Below are 15,022 nucleotides of genomic sequence, written 5' to 3'. Positions count from 1 at the left end.
ATGTAATTGCCCGCGACCCGCTCTACATCACTATCTCTCAAACTCTTTTCCGGATCCCACGGGCGAAGACAGGTTAGCCTGGAAGGCCAATAAATCTGGTGAGTTCACGGTTCGATATCTCTACAATGTTTTGGACAGCATTCCCTCCCCCGATGAAGGCATCACGACCGATCACATCTGGCGCTACACAGCCCCTTCTAAAATTTCATTTCTCGGTTGGTTGGTTGGAAAGAAAATGGTTCTCACAATCGACAACCTCAGGAAAAGAGGTATGATCCTCCCGAAGATATGCATCTGCTGCATGGCCAATGAAGAGTCGGTGGACCAATTATTTATTCACTGCCCGTTCATCCAACAAATCTGGTCTCAAATCATCAGCCGTTTTGGCTTTTGGCATTTCTTGGTCCTTCCCTTTCTCCACCGATTGGCTCTTGAGGGCTTCGCACAGGCTCAGGATCGGTCGTCAGCAAACTCCAATTTGGAGAATATCTCTCCTAGCTATCTGGTGGGCAGTTTGGGAAGAAAGAAACTGTAGGACTTTCAGGAACGAGTCCAAATTGTTGGATTTTGTCGTCCGTAGGGTGAAAAATATGATCATAGAATGGGCTGCTAATTCAGATGCTCTAAAGGGATGTAATCTTCTTTTCTTAATTGCTTAGGCAGTCCGCTTCCTCAGCAGCCCCAGCTTTCGGTAGTCTTTACCCTTTTTTTCCTTTTTTTTTAAATAAAATTTTCGTCACCTATTACTCAAGGCCTAAAATATCTCAATCTTTATTTTAACATTAGTTCCAAAATAGAGCATGGTATCAATAATGATGTTGAGCTTAACCAAGGGTTAATAATGAACAAACTACTTCACAAGTCACACGAGTTGAATTAATTTCAACAAAGAAAGATATTTGTTCATGAATAACGATCCCGTGGGCAAAGTGGATGGGACCATTTCCATGAACATAGATTCATTTGAACCCTGTCATCTACATCACCTATCTGGACCGTCCATCAGGTCCAGTGCACTCTTCATAGGGTGTCTTGAAATAAAAATAAAAATCATATTGATTAGATTATCTAAACCATTCAGTTAGTGGCATGAAAAATGGATGTAGAAGATTGTTGTTTGTTCACTCCCCAAGTATAGGGTTGTGATGTAGTAATAAACTCGGTAAGACCGAGGTCGAATCCACAGGGACTGATACCTGTACGTTATCTGAAACCAAGTAAAACTAGAACTAGGCTAAGATGTGATCTAAATAAAATAGAATTTAATGAATAATGGTGAGAGATTAATGTAAAACTTTAAGGAATTCAATAGAAGGAAACTAGGGATTCAGAGGATCCACTTGTAGAGATCAGGGAGATCTTATACCTGCATTAAGGATTATGGAATTCAAACTGAACTTATTTGATCTGGTTTTTAAGAGATGAAAAGTATCTGAATTAGAATGGATTCCATCATTTAACCATGCTCAGGAGACAAAGCAAACAACAGGATTAAACTAATTACCAACTAATCAACCATGTATGAAGATCAGGAAGGGTACTGTCATCCTACCATGCCCATGGGACAATGATGAACAACAGGGGTTCCTGACTTCATAAACATAAAAAGGCAAAAGAAATACTCAAAGCCATTGCAAACCCATTGTAATTTCAGTCACAACAGACCATAAAAGACTAAGAAAAATATCCCTTCAATAATCAACTATATCAAATTCAGTTTTAAAGGCACACAGTAAAATCTCCCATCTTGCTACAGGCTTCACCTCTTAGCCCTAGCTAAGAGGTTTAGCCACACATGATATGGGCTAAATTCCAATTAAAAGAAGAAGAAGAAGAAAAAGAGGAAGAAGGAGAACCGGGTCAGCTCCCACGTCCAGCAGTCCCACAATCCAGCAGAAAAAAAACCCACCTGCTGCTTCACGTTTTTAGCCTCCAAGTTCCTCCACAACTTCACGTTTCAGCCACTGCTCCTGTCCCAAGCTTTCTTCTCCCCCTGACGTGCAGCAGCAGCCGAGTTTTCTTTAGCCTCCACGTTCCAGCAGCCAATGTGACAAAAGACCACGGTCCCTGCTCCCTTTCTCTCTCCGTTTCTCTTCCTTGAATCCTTCTTCCCAACCAAAGACGACCTCACCTCCTTTTCTTTCTTTTTCCGTTTTTACTTATATAGAACTGTCGTCCGGGCGGATTTCCGCACTCCTTGCGGAGACTATACGCAGCCAGAAGATGATTCCCAGCCGGAAGCTTGCTGTCGAACTCCACCCGCGTTTTCGCGCTCTGAACGGACCGATTGGACTATCTAAACCGTTCAGTCCTCTTGAACCTGGTCGGCCACACCTGGAGATTTATTTGGACGGTCCAGATGGACGGACCGATTCTGTCCATGCTTGCAAAGTGGCCCGCAGCGACCGGGCTCTTTGCTGTGCGAAAACAGAGCCTGCGGACGGATCGCCGCTGGACTCTCGGTGGGGCCCACATATATTTTGTTTTGGGAAATCCACTTCGTCCACTGTATTCTGCTCGAAAAACCAGCCAGAGATCACTGTTTTTGGATCCAAATCGGTGTGGTCCATGGAAGAAATCAGCTGCAATAGTTGTAGGGCAGTCCATTTGTGACCATTGAAACCAATACGTGTGGGTGCATGAGTGCATAAAGTCAACATGTGTTTAGCTAAATCGAGCCCCTCTGCATGATGGACGGCTCGGATTGAGCATTTGGACCATGATGATGGCCCACTGAGATCATCCGCAGTCTCTATTTCATGACAGAAACAGAGTTCGAGTTCTGTACGTCCCTGTGTTGCCATGCACTCTTAGTGCAAAAAGTGTACTATGTACACTGTATGATTATTATGAGAAATCCACACCAACCATCTTGTTCCTCATTTTATTTGAGCCGTGGGGGCCGAAGTTAAAGCGTATCTGGACAGCGGGTGGGCCCCAAATCAGGATTTTATGGACTGATCTGTTAGTTCAGCCACTTTCACTAGGATCCAATGGCTGAAATTTGACGTGTACGGTTAGTTTTTGGTCCTCGAGCCATGTATAAAGTTTCGAGCCAAACAGATGATGGAAACCAGTGATCTTGCATTCTGGCCGACTTTCAGGCCGCTTGAGCTTCAGTTTCTCAATTTTCGCGGATCCCTAGCGTGTAATTCCGTCGATCTTGGTCCCTTGGAGTCCGTGCCTTGCCTTGGTGCATTCTGAACGTTAAATCCGTACTTTTAGCATCCCGATCCAGTCTCAGCTCGTAATTTCACCTTGCAACACAAACATGATTAAAATGGGTTATTCAATGGTACCATGTTCATAAATCCAGGCAATAACTGGGTCTGATATGTAATATTTGACCCTCAACATTGTTGAATGACAGGCACAGTCACTAATGTTTAGAACCAACTGCTGTAGCAGAAGATGGAACTGGACCTAACAGACAGTTCAGATTGGTGATGTGAATGTCAACAAGTCCCGATGCAATTATATACATGGGAAGGTTTCCATACACAGCCCACTAGATCATTACTCTCTGTTCATATGCATCCTGGAGAAGCACATAAAAGACACCCATATCTTGGGTTTTACCACCCTTTCTATTTGCCCATGGAAAAAGAGTTTTGACTCCAAAATATACCTAAGCATCGCATCAAAAGTGAAGAACAAACCCAAACATGACATCAGTGTTTGAAGAACAATGGAACCAAGTATATCCAAACAAGGCATCAATATTTTAGCAGAAGTACATTCAACAAAATAAGCAGATCTAATATGCATTCATCTATCGAAGATGTACTCATTCAAGAAAGGTTGCGTAATTTTTTTATGAGAACATCTCCTGTTAATGCCTTATAAATTATTTTATCAAAAATATATAAACACTATAATTAAATTACAGTACAAATATGCATGTCCTTCTATGGGTGATTGAACATTGGTGCCAAAACAATGTAGATCTAAGGTTGTGATTCACGATTCAAGAAAATATATATATATATATATATATATATATATATATATATATATATATAGATATTGCAAAGGCAGGCCCCTACATATGCCGTTGCAGCAATGGTGCCCAATAAAGTCCAAATGACAAGCGGCAGTCACCTTATACGATGGAAACTGCAAATAGGGCGTCTACCATCTATGGTGGAACCTATCAATTACATCATTTTGATCGAGAAAACACAAGCTCACATGTACGAAGACCCAAAATGTGCTATCCTAAGACTCCAAAATCTCTTGATGGGAGGCAGAAGACCTAGGCCTCTTCTTCAAGGCACTTAGGGCACCTACATCTGAAACCATAATCCGCAAGTAAAGCTTGTCTCTCTTTGCACGGAAGGTCCTCATCAATGTACGAAATGGTAATCTGCAAGCATGTGAGAATCAAATATTGTGTTTGCTCATGTTTTTATCCCCAACAACTAAGATTGTCCAAAGACATGAAAGATCATTCCTCAAGGAACTGCAAGGTCCTGAAGCACTAGTGTGCATAGTGACTAGATGCATCTAATTTGTACAAGTAGGACTCGTGCCAATGATCCAGACCATTGACATGATGTTCACCACCATGGATGGAGAATGCCCCAAAAGTTTTCCAGGTCAAATGCATATATCCATCCCACCATTTTTTTAAAACAAAAAGGTGGGAGCACACCACATGTAGCTTTGTTGATATGTCAGGATGTACAAACATTTGGGCGGGCTCCACAAAAAAAAAAAAAGAAAAAAAAAAGGGGCCTCTGATCCATAATTCTCCCCGTCCATTTGTTCGTTGGCCACTGATCCAAGAGTTATTTATTGTTGGATAATGGGATCAACATGTGGGTTCCAACAGCACAAAAGTCAGGAACAAAATGGAGCACCAGGATATTGTTCATGTCCTATTGCATCAGGAGCATATAATTCCTCTTAGTCATCCAGGAGCCAGGAAGAGGGTTTTTTGTAATTATAAATGAAAGCTTGAATCAGAACCAGATGCCATGGCTGAAAGTGAATACCTCTTCTCCTTTCAAGATGGGCCGCAGAGCTATTATTGTTGTTTGGCCATCTCTATCCGGAGAGTGAGAATCAGCCATTCTATATGATTAAGGTGAAAAAGTAAAAGACTCATTGATAGCCATTACAAGAGCTACCAATTGTGGTATTGTAAGAGTGAATCTACTGAACAAGTTAAAGGAAGCGCTATTTTTATCCATTCACCCTGTCTTTCTACTTTTTTAGTACAATACTGCAAAGTTGTACTACACTACTAATGAAAGTAGAAAGAGTGTGCCTCTATCAAACAGGGTAAGTGTACATATCGATTCCCTTAACAGCCTAATGTGGTGGATGTTTGGCTCCCTGTAAAAAATAACACCAAAATTCAATGATTACCTCATCTCTTTTGAATGCTTTGGGATTTTGGATAGCAAGAATGATTCATACAACTTTGTATAGGAAAGAATGTGGTGCCTGAAACATAATAGGGGAAACAAACACTTGAGAAGGATATAAAATCTTAAGGCAAAAGGATATGATAAACTGAAAAGTTGAAGATCTGACATAACCAGCAATTAGCTTTTTTTGCAAAGAGTAACGTTTCTGGCCGTTTGATCCGTCAGGCAGATTCACGTTAAAATCGGCTTGGAAGGTGAGCCGAGCTTCCTCTCCAGCCATCAGATGGAACAACTGGCCTTGGTACAAAGGAATTCCCCCAAAAATTTCGATTTGCTGCTGGAGGCTGCTCCATGGGGCAATTGCGGTGGACGAACAGGTTCAGTCCAGAGGAATTTCTCTGGCGTCAATCTGTACCTGCTGTTCAGCAGACGCCCATCGTAATCTGCATAACACTGAGTCTATTGAACATCTGTTCCTTTTTGGTCAGCATGCGGCTGCGCTTTGGGCCCATTTTGGCAGCCATTGTGGCATTCCTACCATGCCAAATCAGACCGTTGAAGGGAGGCTGCTGCAGTGGTGTCTCGCGGAGACTGCTGATGGTGCACCAGCTAATATCAGGTACCAGCTCCCTATTCTAATTTGCTGGGAAATTTGGCATGCGAGAAATGCAGCAAAATTTGAGGGTCAGAAGATGAGGTTAGCCTCTTCCATTGCCTGAATAAAATGGTGGGCTGTTTCAATTCTTCATATGGATGAGACCGACAGCTTGAGGGCGAGGGCTTGGTGGTGTAGTCAGATTTTGGGTTCTCCCCCACCCAGGGCAAGACCGTTGAATTGCTGTATAATCAGATGGAACAAACTAACAGAAGGGTGGGTTAAGCTGAACGTGGATGGCTCTGCGAGAGGCAATCCAGGCTTGTCCGGAGGTGGGGGTGTTTGTCGGGGAGAAAATGGAAATCTGATTTTCGCTTTCTCTTTAGGATAGGGGGTATGCTCCAATAATATCGCGGAGGTGAAGGCTATGCATGACGGCAATAATTATTGTCTTTCGAGGGGTTTAAAGAATATTGTTGTCGAATCTAACTCTGAGTTTGCCCTCAACCTCATCCGCCGGAAAGCCCGTATCCCATGGAATATGAGACATTGGGTTTTGCGGATTCTTTCCCTGCTTAAGGGTTGTTCGGTTTCCTTTTCCCATATCTTTAGGGAGGGGAACGGACCTGCGGATGCCATGGCCCGCATGGGCAGCGAGACCCAAGAGGCCTCCTTCCACGTACATCCAAGTTCCCTCCCTTGGCATATGCGGGGGCTGCTCTTTCTGGACAGGACTGGATTGGGGGCCCTGTGATCTTTTCGTGCTTAATGGGTGTGCTTCTCGTTCCCGCTCGTTTCTTTTGTTTTTTTGTGGTGGGCCCACCTTGTGCGGTCTTTAGCTGAGTGTCAGTTTTTTTGGTTTTTCCCTGTTGATATTGTAGAGCATATGATAGGAGAGGCCCATTTTTTTGTGGTTGCCCTCCTGAATCAAGGCAGTTGTACTTATGTGGATTGCTCGTAAATGAAAACCTTTTTCCAAAAAAAAAACAGAAAAATAGGAACTATGAAGACCAAGCAAAATATTGGAAATGAGAGGATGTCAAGGAGTCTAAGATTTTCCAAAAGTCCATTTGGAAAGCTAAATTTCAATCATAATTGCACAAAGCATGAAATGAAGTGGCAACATGTTTGGGTGACCATGCAGGGAAAGGTCTGTATCGTAACATTAGCTAGTATAAACAGTTATGAAGCAGAGAACATGAGTCTGGAGTGTGATCCATAATTCAAATAATGTTTGGATATATGTTTTGACAATATTTATAAAAAAATAAAAAAATAAAAAAATGTTTTGATGTTAGACAAATTCATATTGAGCACAACTCCAAAAGTACAGTTGATAAACTTTCTAATCCAATCTATATTTGCCTTTTTTGGTGCTCATTTTGTTGGTTCATTTTGATTCACAAGCCAAATAGGAAATTATCCATTTTTTAAATAAATCAACTGGTAACTTTGTGAATTGGATCATATAGAAGCAAACAAGGTACCCTACTTTTATTCACACAACCAATTCCAAGACAGAGAACCCCAACTTCTCATTAAGAACCCTAATAAATTTTCAAATATGCCAACAAGGATGGTATTTACTCATAGAAGGATTGAAATTCTAAGCCATACCTTGACAACAAACTGAATAATCATCGCCAAGAGCATCTAGAAAGGGCCGTGTAACTTTTTCAGCTTCTTCCTACAAGATGTGCTGTTATAATCCTAAGAAAAGGGCAGAAACAACATTGGCAGATCTTCAATGAGCAGTCCTATGGAAGTCACAGGACAAGTGGTGGGAGAATTGCACTAACCTTATCAGGATATGGGAGATCGTCAATGTATATAAATAATCCTCCACAGGTGATGCTACAACCAAATCACTACACAAATAACAAAGATGTTGTCAACGATTTTTGTATGTGAGGACAACCAATAGAGTTGGTTCGGAATGGAGTATCCCAACCTTTTTCTGATTTTCCATCCGAAAGGGTTTGAATCAGAAAAAGTCGGATGTTTGGTCTCTCCAAGATGTCCAAAACCAAAGTGGAAATTCATTGAAAGGCCATCTTTCTTCAATCCATTCCCTTCTCCCACTCGTAATGAAACAGTTAGGGCTGCTGTATTTGATTCAATTAACGCCACCACATGAAACCAGCCATTAATATATTTTACAAGATAAAGGATAGCACTCATTTACATGAGAGACCATTCAGAACTGGTTTCTCAGCACTCAGGAGACATTCTTGGCATCAGGAGACATGCAGCCCAAACCAATAATTTAGGATGGTTTCCAAAGCACAGCAAACCAGTTGAGAATGGTTTCCCACCAAAACACACCCCCAGATGTCCCTTTTAATGCACACTATTATTAAAAAGAAGACTACGACATGAATATAAATGAAAACAGAAAAGGAAACATGATAATAATTCTTGCAGAAATGCCATAACTTACAGATTGTTTAGCTCAAACATGCCAATAATATGCCCATAGATTTCAAGTGAAAATACTTTAGCAGAGTCAAGGAGTCTGATAGATGAAACCGACCTGATGAATAAGATATTCACTTTTGCACACAATAAACAGAGAGCCGCTAACTTGTAAACATAAAAGGATACATGGCACATACTCCTTGAGAAAAATGGCTTCCTTGAGAAGCTGCAGCGATTGCAAAATTAAATTGAATCCTTAGAACAAAAGATTTAAAAAAAAAATATTCTACGTAACTCCAATTATAACTACGATGAGAACTATAAGCCTACTTAAAGAGAGTAGAAGCCTACTTAAGAGAGTAGGATTCCTAGTCCAACTCTCGTCATGTATCCAAATCCACCACATGCATGTGAGATCCGGATTAATCCTCAGCTGGGCCCCATTGTCTATGTATTGTGGCCCAAAATCAGGTTGACTGGTCGTTATATGGAACATTCGCACAAGAACAAATACACTTTAAAACATGATGCAGAGGTATTGGGATCAACTGTTGTCACACAGTGTATCATAGAGCAGACCAAGATAATGGCCACAACGTACTGGGTTTTTGCAGCTTCACTTGAGGGTCATCCTATTCAACCTGGGAGCAATGTTTTTTGCAGTATCAATAAATCGACCAATATTGTCAATATCGTATGTATCCAATATGATAAAGAAGAGGAATTATAAAATTCACCGTGTTGCACGATATTTAGCGATTTATAGTAAAAAATTCTTTATAATGTTCCCTCGAATCATTGATCTATGTGATACTTATTGACAATACTCAGACAACGCTGGTACCTCCTGAAAATTCCACACACACAAAAAAGAAAAAAAAAAAAACAAACAAACAATCAAAACCCCATTTTCCCAAGAAGCAATACTCACCCATTTTTGCAATTGTTATCATACTGGGCCTCCCTACAAATTTCAGTATGCCCTACAACATCAAAAATCCATCATCCTGCCCATTCCACACACCCAAACAGACCGATGTCCTTCCACCTTACTGTGGCATCCAATCTAAGCCTTCAAAAACCCAATGCAAGGCTCTAAATTAGATATCAAACGTTCTTACCATTTGATTTCCATCAAGCTTGATAAAAACATATCTATAATGAAAACAAACAATCCAATGGTTAAAATTCATCTAAAAACATTTGAAAAACATATGACGGTGTTGGCCAGCTATTTTAAGCTTGATGGAGCATCCAAGAGGTAGGTCTAGCTACTAAATTTAATCCTAGGCAACAAGTGGATTCTTTTTTAAAGTACATCAAGCCTCACCTTAATCTTAACATGACAACCCAATATCGCATGTGCCAACCACTATGTAATATCAAAGGTGTATCAAAGACCTATATTAAGACCCCTGAAGTCTTTTGTAATCTCAAGTATGAGGACAAGTCCAGGTTGGTGCATGATTAAGTTGCTCCAGTCCAAACATGATGGGTTCTCTTGGTAAGGAGACTTCACACGATCCATCCAATGTAGATATTCAATCGAGTCTAGAACTAGATCTCAATGAACAAATGACCTGTACTATTATCTATGAAGGACAACAACAACCAAATGTAGATGGTGAAGATAAATCCATCCCGTTTCATCATTGGCTAATATCACATAGGATGACCATAAAACTGACCAGGGGTTGCCTTCCCCCACTGAGATGGTTGTGGAGAATTATGGGTACTCAAGTGTATTGAACATCAACCTCCACTAGCCAATCTGGGCTGTTGTGTCCCTTGCATTCTTTACCCAAAGGTAACGGAATTTCAGGAGAAATCCTTACAGCCCATTAATTTGTCCGAGTTTCCAATCAAAATTAACAATAAAGCACATAATAAAGTAGATCACTAGTGAACCTATTCCATTCATTAAAAGAGGTCACTAATGACCAAATTCCAAACATCAAAATGATCGAATGAGTCAAATTGGCTTGAAAGGGCACACATAACTCCAACAATGGATGCATGGATATATCATGTATGTGGGGACAGAGATAATGACTATGAACCGCCTTGTAACTCCATGTGGGTTTGAGGCAAAGGTATTGTTTTCATTCTCTTTGATTTCTGGATGTATTGCTCATGCTTTATCACTTGCATTATATGGTTTGAACAATATGAACTCATTTTGAATTGATCATATAACTGCATTGTTTTTTTTTTTTCTTTCCAACAACACTTGTTTAGGGCCTTATAAAAAGGAAATTTATTATGTATATTTATTTTCTGCAATATTTTGATACCTAAATGTGTAAACATGTATCTTTTGACATCTCTTGAGATGTCATTGAAAAAATCCTCCTTTTCCCAATGTTCCCTCAGTCATCAATACATGTAACAATACCGATACTCTGAATAGACCCTTTGAACTTCATTGGGTCTTTGCATATCACCCAATTTTGAAAGATTTCATATTTCCATTCTTGAGTCCTCATTGAGACCAGTATTCTCAACCGTATCAGGTAGTATTGGGAATTCGACAACCCGGCCTATGTTACTAGGCATCATATGGCACAATTCACCAAAAGGAAAGCAATTAGAATTCAATTGAGTCGGACTCGGATTAACGAGTTGGGAGATGAATGCAAGTTCATACAAAGGTTAGGCAGTTGCAAATACGTATGCCAAGTTTTTAACAATCAACTTGAGTCGCTCTTGGATCCCCAATTTCAGAAGTTTTAGATTACCCATGCTCAAGCTCCTTGCTAGCTTGGAATCTTCACCCCATATAGCCAATTGCGTCATGAATTCAGTGCTACTGGGCTTGCCTAAGTTGGTAACAGAGCAGGGTTCATTCTTTGGGAGGGAGACAATTGCAATTGTCAGATCAACGAGTTGGAGATCAATGCAATTTTCTACAACCATTTGGTAATTGTAGATACACACACCAATTGTTTGACGATTGCTTGATCCATGCAAATTTCTACGAAGGTTCGGTGAATTGTAGTTGTGCACATCAATTTCAACCAATAACAGTAATGGTGGTCGTAACTGCCACAGTCGTCACTGTTACAATACAGGCCGTAACAGTCGTTATGGCATTTTTTATTTTTTATTTTTTATTTTGGAATATAAAAAAAAAACACATGTTTCTGGGCCATTATGGGTCCGTTACAATTACGGGGCCGTTACAGGCAATTTTTTTTGTAATGGCCGCGACGGCTGTTTCGGCCCTCTAATGCGTAATTTTTATGGTTGTTACCATTACCTAACAGTTTTTGTATACCTTGATTTCAATAAAATTGTTGGATCTACATCTAGGCTCTAAGGAGTTAGTTGCAACTACAATCTGCACATGTTCAACAGATCACTAGAACATCGACAAAGTTCTTTAGGCGGGGCGGTTTAGCTTCAAACACCACGTGTTCAACAAATTGAATGATCTAGGTAACCTCTCCCTACAATCTTCCTTTCTATTTCCATTTCCTTCCACAACAAGCCGCCATACCATCCGAATCCCAGCCATAAACCCCATCACAGACATTACCTGTCCATCACCAAAAATCACCTCAACCACATCCAACCGACCAAACATCCAATCAGCCCAACAGATTTCGCAAATTTGTTCATACATCCTTCATGGCTCTATGATGCAGGACATGAAAATTAAATATGATATGCGAGATTTCAGGCTTAAGATCACGTTAGTTCAGAAACAATTACACAAATTCCATATCCCACATGAAAGTCCAAACATTCAATTAAGGGGAATCTATGCAGGTCCAGGCCTACACATGATAGGGCTGGATCAATAAAATTATGAACCAAACGATACTTAAAGATAAGAAATAATCATCCACGCATGCATAGTAATCAGTCCATAATCCAAGAGATTCAGAAATTCCAATTCAGGGAACCCTAGGGTAAGAAAATTGGCAAATAACTTAGGGAAAACGTAATCTATGGCTATGATTCATAAAAAACGGCTATGAGAGGATAAAAAAGGATAAAAACCTGAGCCAAAAGATGATCCCGCGTGTGGACAGCAACAATGGCCCAGACGGACGTGCGTGTGATCCCGGCCACACGTGTGTGGGGCCCACTATTCAGAAAAAGGCTACTTTGGCCCTTGTCGGTTAGGGATGGTCTCCAAAACCCCCAAATCTCAGCTCGATCCGATGTACAGTTTGTGCATGGTGCTCCGCCGAAGTTTCAGCTCGCTTGCGGGCCAAAATCTAGAAACTTGCTGTAATGAAGAAATCTGATGCAACAAAAAGACGAATTCGAAGTACGAATGGTGGGGGAAGATGGAAAAAAAGATGATGGAGGATGGGGGTGAATCGGGATCGATGTACCTTCGCACCACGGTAGTTAACCCTTCGAAAAGAGAGGGTTTCGCACCCACTTTTGAATTCTTCCACAAATCACGAAGAGAGCAGAAAAATAAAGCAGGAATTATTTTTATTAACTTCAATCAATCCAAAGAACTACAAGGGGTGCCTATTTATAGGAAAAATTCTATACCCCAAAACTCACACCATGTGTGCAACCTATTACTTGGCGATGAAGTAAACTAAAATAAAAACTAAACAGAGAAATCTAAAGCATTCACAACGTTCTAAATAATAACAATAAACAAAACCTAAAATATGAAATCAATCCGACGAGTGGGCCACGATCATGAGATCCCATGATGGGCTTTTCTTGACTATCGAACCCACTTTTTTAAACCAAAACTTGTCTTCTAACTAGGAGGCCCTCCCTAAACGTCGTCATCGAGCCAGATCGATGGTGGGGTCCTCCTTCTGCGTATGTACATGCGTAGGGGTGGTGGTGTGCGAGCGTGCATGTGCACGATGTCCTCATCAACTCTCCCCGGCTGCGAAGATTTCGCCACTAGCAAAATAAAACTCCTAAACCGCTCTAGGATGTCGGGATCAAGTCTCTTAAGCTCCTCCTCAGTGAGCCACGCGCTGTCTGAAGCTGAGCATGACTTCCATTTAACTAGGTATTTCTGAAACCCGCCATCCGACGTGAAAATTATCTCATGGTCCAGGATATCTTCTATTTCCTCTCTGGGTGTGTGAAGGCTAGGTATGGAGGCAAAGGCTGGGATGAAAGGTCGGGAAGAGGCCATGGATCAAAGGGTAAGGCTGGGGCATCAGGATGGGTGGGCGAAGGGCCGGACAAAGTATCAATGAGTCCCTGAAAAGCAATTAGATCCTCCACATTGAATGTGGAACTAATTCCCATGAAAGGTGGAAGATCTACTTCATACGCATTGAAACCGTTTTGCTTTATAATTTTGAAGGGTCCAACACTACGCACGTGTAACTTACGAACGACCCCTAGAGGGTATCGCTCGGGCCTGATGCGGACCATCATAGAGTCCCCAATATTGAACTCTTTGAAACGTTTATGCTGGTCTGCAGAAAATTTGTAATGTTCATTACTAGTAGTGATCTTTCGCCTGATTTCTTGATGCAATGAATATATGTGATGCACAAAAGACTTGCAGACTCTGATGGCCTATGGGACAATGACATGGGGATAAGACCAATAGGCTTCCTAGGCTTATAACCAGTAACGACCTCAAAAGGACTTAGACCTGTGGACCTATTGACAGAACTATTGTATGCAAACTCGACCATGGGTAGTACGGCGATCCATGTCCTGGTATGCTCCCCTACTAAACATCAAAGTAAACTCCCTAGGCTTCTGTTAACCACCTCAGTTTGGCCATCAGTCTGAGGGTGGTAGGCAGAAGAAAATTGGAGCCTAGTGTTCATCATGTGCTATAGTGTCTTCCAAAAGTAACTCATGAATCTCACGTCACGGTCAGACACTATGGTTTTTGGTAACCCATGCAGTTTGACGACCTCACTAAAGAACAGCTTGGCAACATAAGAGGCGTCGGAGGTCTTAGAACAAGGAATGAAGTGGGTCATTTTAAAGAAACGGTCCACGACAACAAATATGGAGTCATGCTTTCGAATAGTCTTGGGAAGTCCATACTGATGTCCTGCCAAGGGATGAATGGAACTGGCAAAAGTGTATATAATCCTGTATTCTATTTTCTCTGCTTTGCCAGTTGACAAGTACGGCATTGCCTTATAATTTTGGCCACGTCCCGCTTAAGGCTTGGCCAATGAAATTTATCCTCCACAAGAGCAATGGTCTTGTCACGACCGAAATGACCCATGACCCTTCCTGAATGTAACTCTCAGATAAGAAAATCGCGAAGGGAGGTGCGTGGTATGCACAAGCGGTCACTCCTAAACAAATATCCATCCAAAATTAAACACTCACTGTTAGCTCCTGACGGACTCTTTAATAAAGATGTATACACAACCCCAAAATCTGGCACTCAGAATACTCTTCTTTGATGCGCTCAAAGCCCGTAACTTTAACGCCCATGGAGTTGAGTAATGCGACTCGATGACTCAACACGTCGGCAGGCTTATTCTCTACACCGGCCTAGTGCTTAAGCACAAAAGTGTACTCTTGAAGGAATTGAACCCACTTAGTGTGCCTGGGGCTTAATTTCTTCTGAGAGTTCAGGTATCTTAAGGCCTCGTGATCTGAGAACAAGACGAATTCTTGCGGTAACAAGTAATGTCGCCAATGGCGTAGTGATTACACT

At 41.3% G+C, this 15,022-nt stretch overlaps 1 pseudogene; it reads right to left on the bottom strand.

Moving 5' to 3' along the window:
* Positions 1–4,254: 4,254 nt before the first annotated feature.
* The window catches only part of LOC131220128 (histone-lysine N-methyltransferase ATXR2-like), a 45,391-nt pseudogene continuing 34,623 nt past the window's right edge, over positions 4,255–15,022 (bottom strand).

The sequence above is a fragment of the Magnolia sinica genome, chromosome 12, assembly GCF_029962835.1.
Source record: "Magnolia sinica isolate HGM2019 chromosome 12, MsV1, whole genome shotgun sequence".
NCBI classification, from domain to species: Eukaryota; Viridiplantae; Streptophyta; class Magnoliopsida; order Magnoliales; family Magnoliaceae; genus Magnolia; species Magnolia sinica.
Note: the sequence above shows the minus strand (reverse complement) of the source record. Positions and strands in the feature narration are given on the sequence as shown.